Consider the following 12,567-nt stretch of genomic DNA (forward strand, 5'->3'; position numbering starts at 1 on the left):
ATTTCTGTTATTCATACTGTAACATGTGTTATACTATTCCTGTTGTGGATGTGCTGTTTCTCCCAAGTCCCAAGTAACTGATTAGCCAAAAGTCTACTTCTATTATACCTTATATTCTCAATTTTCATAATCTGTTTTGTCTATGATATTATTTGAAATGATAATAATGGTAATTTTTTCATTCTATTAAAAGGTTAAGATTAGCAAGTGGAAGAACAATAGTTTCCCTGGGCTAAAATAAGGAATTAGCTTATTTTTCATCGAGGATGATACTTCTAAAATTTTAGCATCAAAATAACAAAAGCCTTGCCAGGACTTCTAAAATATAGACTATTTCCCAAGGAATCCTAATAAGTTACAATGTTTTCATCACAGAACCAAAGTTTGGTCACAGTTGGTTGGCCACTATTGTCTGTGTTCCACTATCATTAGGGTTCTGGATGAACAGTTACTATCCAGACACCTCTGTTAAACCTAGTAGTTGAGGAGTTCATTTAAAGTGAGCTACTCTAGAGGAATTGAGTTAGTGACCTGTGTCAAGAGCCACAGAGATCCACAGGGAAATGATGACAGGTCACCTATAAATGGAGGGCAGTAATATCAAAATCCCTAAGATTTAGCTCTTTGCAGTATCTGGAAAAAAGCTCCATTTCCCTCTGGATTCCATAAACACTTTGGGAATTTTTATTTTGTTTTCACACTATAAGTCTTAGCAGTAATGTATTCATAGTATTTCAATATTTTCTGTATGTGAAATACATGTATAACTCGCACGTTTCAAGACTTTTCTATGTTATTTTATAATAGAAATGACAAATTTCTAGGCATTTGTGTTTTATTTTTTGGTAAGAAAAATTAATATTTGCATGAATCAGCTTTAACAAACATGACTTCAGGCGCGGGCTGGAGCCAAGATGGAGGAGTACGCGAGAGAGCCGTGCCCCTGGCAAATTGTGGATGACTGTGGTGGTGCCTTTACCATGGGTACCATAGGTGGCGGTATCTTTCAAGCCTTCAAAGGTTTTTGAAATTCTCCAGTGGGAGTAAACCACAGACTCCGAGGGAGTTTGACGGCTATTAAAACCAGGGCTCCACAGTTGGGAGGTAGCTTTGCAGTTTGGGGAGGGCTGTTTTCCATGATCGACTGCAGCATGGTTCAGATAAGAGGCAAAGAAGATCCCTGGAACTCCATCACTAGCGGTGCCTTGACAGGAGCCATCCTGGCAGCGAGAAATGGGCCGGTAGCCATGGTTGGGTCAGCTGCGATGGGAGGCATTCTCCTAGCTTTGATTGAAGGAGCTGGTATCTTGTTGACAAGGTTTGCCTCTGCACAGTTTCCCAATGGCCCTCAGTTTGCTGAAGACCACTCACAGCTGCCTTCAAGCCAGTTACCACCCTCACCCTTCGGAGACTACCGACAGTATCAGTAGGACATCTTTCCCAGGATCCTCTAACTGGGTGGACTGTAGTTCAGTAGGGCTTCAGAAGATGAAGTTACAGTCTTTAAAGCCGTAGGTGGGGCAGCGGTGGCCTAGCGGGCCATGAAGGGACATTTAGCACATTTTTCTATTTAAAAGAGACTCAGAGGGGAGAGAGATACTGAGTTTATTTATTCACACTCGGATTGCATTTGTGATCAAAATAAATGTCTAATACCATTTAAAGAGCATATATATGCTTAGAAGATGAAGGACCAAAGGGCAAATAACAGTGAAACTCGACCATCATTTCCTTCAGGACTTCTCTGCCTGGTGTTTTGTGTACAGTTATTCAGACAATAAAAGGTTCCTGAGACTTAACATTTCCTTTTAAAGTTATAGAGTTCTGCCTTTCATACTGAGCATACTTCAGATAATGCATGTTTATGCCAACTCCTCATCTTACTTTGAAATGAATTGTATATGAGAAGGATTATGTAATCAGCATGAATCATTTCACAGGGAAAGAATTGAAAAAAAAAAAACAAACATGACTTCAGACTGTTTTTTCTTTTAAGTTCTTTATCTATGAAAAGTTTGAAACAGTAGTCATAATTCTAGCCAAAGAGTTGAATCACTTTATAAAATTAAATGTTAACATGAATTTTATTTATTTACCTTCCAACTAATTTATAAAGCTGTAGAATAAGCCTGTGCCTTCAAAACAAATGAGTTCTGTTTAATTTTAAAAAGAAAATAATGTGTGAATATGTGTCTCTTCAAGAACTTCTGGTGAATCATTTGGTTTGTTTCTGATTGATTTGATTCCTCAATCCATTTTAATTTCTCTCAGAGGTTCACGACAGCAAATGATGTAATTCAATCAACAGTTCAGTAATATAAAAGGTTTTGTTATTACAGATCAACAAATCTTTTCTATCAAAATGAAAATCTGTATGAGGAAAATGGAGGAGAGTTTTACTTTTATTGTAGGCATTTGTCAATTACAAAATATCAGTTTTTTAAAATGTTAGTTATTCAACTAAAATAAAATATCTAGAGCTATTGAATTATATGGAGCTCCTGCATTTAAAAATATGTATTTAAGAAGCAAAAGTGAGTCCAAATTAAATGCATGTTGAATAATATTCTTCACAGAAAAATTATAAAGAAAAAAATAAGGTAATTTAGAATGAAAAGTAAAATTAAATTAACTAAATACATGAGGGAAATGACCATTTGAAGCCATTATTAAATTCCCTTAGGCAGTTCTTCCTAAATTATACATCTAAGAAATATTTAATTGGCAACAATTTTGAATTACTTTTTAGAGCATAGAAGATGCTTTTGAAGACAGAAAGATCAAAGCAATGAATTATATCCTCATTTTAAGAACTTTTTTATGTTAGAATATAGGAACTCCAAATGAATAGCATAGTTCATAAGAAATGATCCCCGGTCTGGATAAAATTCCTGCCACATGACAAAAGTCATGTTTTACAAGTTGCTGGAAAGGCAAATAAACAAGAGATGTGTGACTAGTATGAGAATTTAGGAGCCATACATGATTTTTTGTTCCTTCATTCTGACCTTAACATCCAGGTATTCTCATAACCATGCTTTCTAAATCAGGATTCATGGTATTTCAGCAAAACCCAAGATACAATGCTTTGGGAGAGAGCTCAGGTAGTAAGTAATTTACTGAAAGGTAGGGGAATTGCTTCTGAAATTTATCAAAATGTTGGTAATATTTTCATTTTTCTGTTTAGCTGGCCTAGTCTTCTCCCTTTTAATGGTGTGTAAAACATGTCCATAGTTAATGTAAATGGCAAATTTAAATGGTATTTAGGATAACATTTAAAGTTGATACCAATGGAAACAATAAAGGCTTATCTAGATGTGACCAAACTCTATTTTATAATAATATTATTGTTAATGAAAATAAATTATTAAACACAAATTTTTATCTTATCTTCACACAAAACAGTTAAATAACTTATGTCACATTATGAGCCTATATTTGCCTAATGATTACAACATCTTTATAAATAATTCTTCCAAAAGAGCTCCATTTTCCAAGCCAGCAGAAAACTCAAATGCCAACATGGATATAGGAGAGGCTAATGAAGACCTACACCTGGCTGAAGAGCTGTTGGCAAGTGATGGATGCTAGGGGAGGGACATTCATGGACGCTAATAGGCTTCAAATGATCCAGGGGGTGGCTGTACATCCATGAACATACTGACAACACTAAGTGAGATCAGCTGGTTTAAAAAAGGAGTACATACACATGGAAGGGAAAAGTAGAAGGTGTGTAAGAAGAGTAGATGAGCAAAGAATCAGAAACGGAGTTGATTAAAATGCATATTCATGTATAATTTTCAGAACAATAAATTCCCCAAAAATAATTTTTTCAAAAAAGAGAAAAAAGTAATTTATTCTCAGTGTACTTTCTGAAGCAATTGTCAGTGAATGTATTTGATAAAAATGACATACCTGAAATTTGCAATTGTGGCTCAAACTTTAGTTCCTATATAGCCCCATCCTTCTAAGAGGAAGGGATATGGTCCAAAGACATAGCCCTTCATCACATTAGAATTTATCACATTCAGCATAATTAATCACTTAAATATTCATAAATACTATAACTGGCTGTTTGGATCTAGTCATATACTATTTGTTCTTAATTAGGACTCCTTTTGCATTCATATTATTCATCTTTATTGCCTTGAGCTTCTGCTTTTTGTTATCACGGACTTCTATCAGGTCGTCTCACTTGTGAAATAGTATAAACTGCTTCTAACCCAAGTATATACTCTGCAATGGTTTGAATTTACTGGGTACCATTAACTGCCATAACATTCCATTCTAACACACTTAAACTGTGCCTGTGGTCACACTTTCCATATTTCCTCACACAAAGTTATTCATTTCTGCACCCTGCCCTGGTATTCCTAATGTCATCTGTTTTACCATAACAGATTCTCTACATGATGAGCATGGGAATATTTTTGCAATTTAGTTCAAGATTTGCTAGTCCCTTGCTCAAAGTACTCAGATAAATTCCAGTAATGCTGAGGAGGCAATCCATCACACTTCCCAAGTGTGCTTTCTTGGCCCTGTGTTAGACCTTTACATCTTCATGCCTACATTGCCCGACTGCTCTAAGGTAAACTTCTTGCTCTTATTTTGTCTTTATGCATTTCTCTGTCCCTGTCCCTCTGCAACAGAGGTTCATTCAGCCTGAAATTTTCTTCCCCTTTTCATATCATCTCTTAAAATCTTTACTAAATGTTTCACCCTTACCATGGCCTGTCAATTATCATTCTAATGCAGCTATTGCTCCTTTACTGGTTTTATTTTCCCTTTTATTATTAGTTTTTTGCTATATAATATTGTAGGCTTATTTGTATTGCATAAACATATGCATAAAATTATTTATTGTATGCTGTTTCCATTTCAAGGAAAACCTCTGTGCTAGTTTGCTTTTGTTGTTGTTGCTGTTGTTTGTTTGTTTGGCAGCTTGATGCAAACCTAGACAGATCTGGAAAGAAACAAGATTTTAATTTATGAATGCCTCTATAGGAGTGGTCTGTAGGCAAGTCTATAGGGAGAGCCCATCTCACAGGGTATGGTGCCACTTTGGGAGGTTGTCCTCAGTTGTACAAGAAAGCAGGCTGACAAGCCATGTGTAGCAGGCCAATAAGAAGAAAATTCCTCTGTGCCTTCTGCTTCAGGTCAATTTCCAATTTCTCCAGGAGGAATTTGATAAATATTCCTCCATATTCCCTATTAATAATTTTCATAGTATTCTGCAATCAGTGTCTGTTTATAACAATATCAATATAAATATGTCAGTAGAACTTTTTTTTCAATAAACCTTCAATTCACTGAAAAATAGATTCATTTATCTTTTTCTATTTTTGTATGTCCAGTGCTAACTATGGAGCTTGACATGTAACAGAAATTCCACTACTAGTTGGTAAGTAAAGATATGCATAAATTTGACAGTGTTCTAGGTTAATAATCTTTAACATTCTTTTTTAAAAATAGTGGTTTCAACAAAGTGACATTAAGGAAAAATCAGACTAGTTAATTTATTCTAAAACTTTCATTAGTATAGTTTCTAAGAACATACATTTCACACCTAGTTAGGATTTTATTCAAGCAGGATGTTTGACAAACATAAATACGTAATACATTAATTTTTACATAACTTGTCCTGGAATAATATTTTAGAAAACTTTTCCATCTTATAGAATAGCTATTTTGAGTTGTACTTTTAATTATCAGAAAAGCAAATCTAAAATATGCATCTAGTATATCATAAAAATAAAATCCAAAATATAAATCATGGTATCACCTAAAGAACATTAATGATGTCAGAAGAAGGATGTTGGTGGGTAGTATAGATCCTGCAGCTTCTGGTGTCTACTGTCCTGCTGTCTCTCACAGTGGACAGATTAGTTTGTTTCACTGGAACTAAGACTCTTGACTGATAAAATGAAGGAATAGACTTGGGTGTTTCTTTAGCACACTCCCCTCTGTAGAAATTGATGAATTCATAGACAGTCATTAGACATCAGTGTTATTTTTGTAACACTATCATAAGATGAGATATTTTCTATTTTATTGTCTTCAGTTTTTTTAGCGCACAATATTGTTAATCATACATCCTTTACTCAATTATTGAAAGGATAAATGAAACAAAGTACAAGTATATAAATAGCCTATCATCTATGGAGCTTTCACTGAGAAAGCTACAGAAAACTTCTTTTTAAATGTACCTAAACGTTCAATATCCCTACTACAATGTACAGTTAGTGAGATTAGCACCTCATCTTTTCATATGTGGACTTCTCTACAAGTTAAGGTATATAACTGGACTGGCATTTAAAAGCAACATACATCAAGCTTCGTAGTTTTTATTTCAACTTGGTACTACATTATTCCAAAGTCCAGGTGTATAATCATCTTTGAGTGGACACATCACACTCCTAAAATGACAGAACACAGGTGACTGGGAGTACTTTAACAGCAAGAGGAACACTATGCATCCTTCTCCTACAGTATTTGCTATGATTCTCTGCTGATAATTACCACTCGAAGCAACTTGTAAGAGTATAAAATTCTTAATTTCATGCGAGATTCTGGAACTGACATTTGAAACAGAAAATTATTAGTTGCCTATTATGATTCTTACCATCAAGAGTTTTCATAAAATGTGGTTTTATCCACTGTTTCTTTTGTACTTATTATGATTAAAGTGCACACAAGAGAGATAATCTTTGATTTTGCATTGCAGATTTCACTAGATCCTGCAATGAAAAGCTATGCCCCTCCATTGAATTGGTGCCAATAAAACTTTTCTGTCCTTTTAATCTTCACAGTACTCCATTTTGCAGTGAGCTACAAGAGAGAATGGCATCATCCCATCTCTAACTGTTGCTAAATAATTGAACTACTGTATTTCTTCTTGTTCTTGTTCTTGTTCTTGTTCTTCTTGTTCTTGTTCTTCTTCTTGTTCTTCTTCTTGTTCTTCTTCTTGTTCTTGTTCTTCTTGTTCTTGTTCTTGTTCTTGTTCTTGTTCTTGTTCTTGTTCTTGTTCTTGTTCTTCTTCTTCTTCTTCTCCTCCTCCTCCTCCTCCTCCTCCTCCTCCTCCTCCTCCTCCTCCTCCTCCTCCTCCTACCCCTTCTCCTTCTTTTTCTTCTTCCTCTTCTTCTTTTTGTTTTCTCCCTGTCTAGAGGAAGTTGCTGGCTTGATATGCTGGTAATTCTGGAAGCAGCCACCAAAAGTTCCAGAATTCCTTTCTACAGTCCTCAGTCAGCTTGTATGCTGCCTGGCTGCACACCAGGTGTCAGAACACAATGGATGCAGCTCTGAAGGGTCTCAGACATGCTGGAGATTCTTTGCATCACTAACATTTTTATCTATTTATTTCTCTAGCTCCTGAATCACTATTAGTCCTCCGTTTTCATCCATTTAAATGTACTTTGAAAAATAATGAACAATAAGATATAGATTAACTTCTAAAGTCATTTAAATCTAATGAAGTAATGATTAAAATACAGAAAAAAATGCAGTAATAATTCATGCCTTGAAGTCAGGCATTTTGTTTCTAAAAGATTATAAGTTCCACTTGGCTAGAATCTCTTTTTCCCATCAAAGTTTCCAGTGTCTGGTATAGTGTATAACGGAACCCACAGTGTCCAGTAATTGAATACATTTAGGAAATTATATCTAAAGCTTTTCTTCTGGTATATATGTGATAACTTCAATACATCATCAGCCATTAACTGTTCCATATGAAGAAGAGTCTCCTATAATAATAGCTTCATATAAGATGATGTTTCTCTCCTCAGCATTAAATAGGAGAAGAACTCCTGGTGTGTCTGTCAAAATAATCAAAATCAGGAAATTTATTTTTGTGCCTGCAACTTCTCAGTCAAAAGTCAAAATCCTATAGTTTTTCATTTAAATCTATCTCACAGGTATATTTTATCTGACCTTCATAAGGTTTTCAAAAAATTTCAACAGCTTTTAAAAATCAAAAATTTCTCTTTAAAACAAAAAAGCCCAGAATTCTGACTTTCCTTGCAAAATCAGATTATTATGCCAAATGTGGCCTATGTTGTATGTGAAAACAATCCATTGGTTGGTTCACCTATATATGTTAATATTCACATATATGATACTATGGATAGTGATTTTGGTATTTGAAGCACTACATATAACGCTTGGAAATGTCTTTCACATATATACCCATCTCAGTGTTAGTCATTAGTTTAGAATATCATCTTCATCCCTGTTTTAAATGCTTTTCACATCTACACAGGCCCATAACTCAGGATCCCTGAAATGATGTTTCTCATTCCTTGGCTCTCTTCTCTATGTTCGGGTTTTCCATTAAAACATACTTTAGAGCTGTGCTTCCAATATTACTGCCATTAACCATGAATGACCATTGAATACTGGGAATGTGGAGAGCAAAGCTAAGGAAATTAATTTTTAATTTTATTCCATTTATGGATAGCAGATGATTATAGCTGTATTTGTCATAAATTTTCTCTCTGAGAACTGTTATCAAATTCTGTTCACTTGATATCAAAGAAATGTATATCCTATTGAAATTGCCAATAATTTTTAATGACAAATAAAATTTTATTTTTTCATCTAAAATATTACAAAGTGGATACATACATAATTGATTAACTAAACTAAAACAATTAGCAAGTACATTACCTTCCAATGACATTTTTATACTGAAATTACTGTGCCTGAACTTCCATGTTTGTTACAGCATTTATAATGCCAAAATATGGGGTAACTTAAGTGTCCCTCAGCAGATGAATGGACATGAATATGTGGTATAAATGCACAACAGAATATTTTCAGTTATTAAAAGTAATGAGACTCTGCCATTCACAGTGATATGGATGGAAATGGGCAACACTGTACAGAGAAGCAAATTTGTATGCATAATCTTACAAAGTAGATCTTATAGAAAAGAGAGTGGTTCCCATAGACTGAGGTGAGTAAGCACAAGCAGTTTGGGAGTCGTTGGTCACAGAAATGTTTTAATAAATTATCTTGACCAGACATGATGGTACACACCTGAAATTATAGTTCTTCTGAGACCAACACAGGAGAACAAGGAGTTATAAGCCAACTTGAGCTAACTAGAGAGACCAATATCTTTCTTATTCTGTTTGAAGGTAATTTAATTTCACAAAATAATAATATTTTAAAATATAGTTTTTTTTGTTTCTTTCTTTTTCTTGACTATCCCTATAATTATATGAAAGTCCTCAGACTTTCAATTTTCTATTTTTGATAGGCAATTATTTTGCTTATATTTTGAGGCAAGGTCTCTCTGTATTTCAGCATAGTACAAATTCATGATGTTTCTGCAGCTGTAGATGTTTCTTATGATCACATAAATCTAATAAATTTTATTACTGGATACATTTCAAAGAATAAGACAAATCATATCTCCTTACTTGGCATGTGGGCATCTTAACTCCACATTCCCACCACACTATCCATGGGACTTCAACTTCTACAGCTTACTTAGAATCAAATGACTGCCTTTTATTCCTACTCTATGGTATTTTTAATAAATAGTTCTAAGGTATATGCTGTACTCTTCTCCTAAGATAATTGATACCCTATAGCCATTCATGACTCCTGTAGCTGTGTTGATTTAGATTCTATAATGCTGAACTCAATTCTATTGCTGTTTGAGTCATGATGGAATCGTGACCTTAGAAAGTAACCATCTTGACTAAGTACTTAGAACTGGTGTTCTAAATCATAATTTATTTCTTCTTGGTTGCAGAATCAAGGGAATATAAATCAACATTTGAAGACAGCCATAATGAAATGGTTTCTCACCAAGGAATAGAACGTCAATAATCAGAAAATGAGATAAATAAAACATATGTCTGTAGGCACAAGGATATATATCTCCTTGCCTTGGAGGGTTGAACAAAAGAATTTACTTATATCTTCCTACTATGAAAGCCTCCTATAATGTATAGTGTGGGATAGATCAGAAGAAGATGGTGGTGTTGATAGGAAGTTACTGGCCAATATACAAAGACAGCCTGTCAGATCTGTTTACTACCTAATCACTCAGGTTTTTAGCAACAGAATTCTTTGCTAACTGCCAGTTAATCAATTTGACCAAAAAGTATGTCAGGAAAGTTTTATTATTCCTAGATTGCTTTAATTGTTTTATCTTCTAAATACCATATACCTTTTATATTTTACTATTCACCAATGCATTCTCTTACTTAAACAATTTTCATGTAAAATAAACTAGTTGCAAACCAGATTCTTAGGTCCTAAATAATTCTGCAATAACAGTTCCTCCTGTCATGCTGAGGATGTTGCTGCTACTTGGCAAAATGAATCCTCCAACAAGTAGTACTCATGTATATATGGAATGAGAAATTAATGAAAATTATGTTACCACAGAGTTTCACATTTTTAAATTGTGATATTTTGAATGAAAAAGGTTTCTCATAGACTCTGATACTTGAATACTTGGTCCCAACATGGAGGTACTGTTGGTAGAGGTTTTTGAAGTGCACCTTTGCTAAAGAAGGAAGTAAAGTGTGCCACTGGGAGAAGGTATTGAGAGTTTATATCCTTGCTTTATTTACTTCCAGTCACTTTCTCTACTTGTGTGAACCTGGGATATGGTTTCTCAACTTTTTGCTTTTGCTGTCATATATGTAGCATGATATCAAGCTTTCCTTCCATGATATACTTATCCATCTTAAATCAAAAGCAAAAATAAACATTTTCAACTGTAAGTTGCTTTTGGTTATAGTATTGTATCACAGCAACAAAAAGTAAACCAATACATTAATTTCTCTAGAAGAATTTAAAGGAACAAGTTAATATTCATACAGTAGGATTGGTTTGTGCAACTGATGTTTTTAAAAATGTCATAGACTTTCTGAATTAGGTAATTTCCCTCAAGTAGAAACAGAATGTAATGGGGTCCTTTGAGGACCAGCCTCAAAGGCACCTTTCAGGGTCCAGAAAAGATGCTACAACAAGAAAGGGAAACCTAAGGATTGGAGGGTGAAGGAAAAATATCAGTTCACACTCTTCTTCTCTGTATGTCTCTTTATTGTTCTGCCTTTTCATCCAATTTTCTTGATCTAATTCTAAATTCTTCCTAGCTGCTTCTCCTTCCTAGCTTCTTCTTATCTAGCCTAGTAATTCTTCTTTTTTAGGAAACTTGAAGCAATAGGAAAAGTAGCAAGAGTTACCTCTCATTGGTCAAAAGCACATTTCTAGGATAGATGATAAGGACAGAGCCATTTACCACGGCAACACAAGGTTTTAAGGTCTCAGGACCAGAGGGAGGGGACACAGTGCCCAGTGCAACAAACTCTGAGACATAGCTCCTTATTCATAAGACTTGGCAAGCAAAGAATTGGCATGCTTTTCTTAGGGCACTTTGTGTAGTAACCTTGGTTGGACACATGCAACTCTGAACTTATGCATAATCATAAAGTTTTAAACTTCTGATCTATATACATAGGCCTTTAGTCTAGTTTGAACTTGTTCTGAGGTAAAAATGAGCTAAGTGTGTCTGAGCAAAATGAACAAAGTGAGCTTTTAAGGATCTATAGTCTGTGTGGGACAATAGATCTAGCTAGGAAGCATATCCCTGTACATTTTCTATATATCAAGACAGTACAGCTAATGAAAAGTCATCCTCCTGACCATCCAAGGATATGTGTGTGCCCATAAGATTGAGATGCAATCATGAGATTACATATACACATTTCGTGAAAACTCATGGTAATGGGAAGATATCATAGCTGTTATTGCAGAAGAAATTACAGATGGAAAAAACAATATTCAGAACCAGTGGCCTACAAGCCTTGTTGACAGGGTACATCATTTGAGAATCATTCCTCTGGTGGGTTGACATCTGAATTATCAATTTCTATAAGCTGTATTTGCATCCTGGCCTGCAATAGTAATGATGGCTCCTGACAAAAACCCTAGAGGCTAAAGAGGGGAAGCTTGGCAAGAATATGCGGAAAGAGCAAGTGTGTGTGTTGGGGGTCTGGGAGTAAAGAGGAGAATCAGTCCAGAGTAAAGCATGCATGAAGCCCCATTTAGAAATATGATACTTTCTAATTGTGGGAGTTAGCTTTTTTTTTTTTTTTTTTTTTTTTTTTTTTGGTTTTTCGAGACAGGGTTTCTCTGTGTAGCTTTGCGCCTTTCCTGGAACTCACTTGGTAGCCCAGGCTGGCTTCGAACTCATAGAGATCCGCCTGGCTCTGCCTCCCGAGTGCTGGGATTAAAGGCGTGCGCCACCACCGCCCGGTGTGGGAGTTAGCTTTAATTGCCAACTTTGTACAACCAAGAATTATTAACTAAGAAGAATATCTTGATGAGAGATTGGCTACACTGCCTTGGCCTAGGGATATGTCTCTTGGCGACTATTTTAATTAATGTTGGAAGACTCAATCTACTATAGGAAGCACTGTTCACCAGGCAGGGAATCCTGAACTGTATAAGAGTAGAGAAATTGAGTTGAGCATAAGCAAGCAAACATGCACACATTCATTTTTTTATCTGATCCTGACTGTGGATCTGATATGACTAGCTGCTTCA

General features: G+C 35.1%; 1 pseudogene; it reads left to right on the plus strand.

Annotated features, from left to right (window-relative positions):
• The first annotated feature begins 899 nt into the window (after positions 1–899).
• On the plus strand, positions 900–1,799 carry LOC128109280 (mitochondrial import inner membrane translocase subunit Tim17-A-like; annotated as a pseudogene).
• Positions 1,800–12,567: the final 10,768 nt, after the last annotated feature.

The sequence above is a fragment of the Peromyscus californicus genome, unplaced genomic scaffold (assembly GCF_007827085.1).
Source record: "Peromyscus californicus insignis strain IS unplaced genomic scaffold, ASM782708v3 Scaffold_14__1_contigs__length_90479793_seg_1, whole genome shotgun sequence".
NCBI lineage: Eukaryota > Metazoa > Chordata > Mammalia > Rodentia > Cricetidae > Peromyscus > Peromyscus californicus.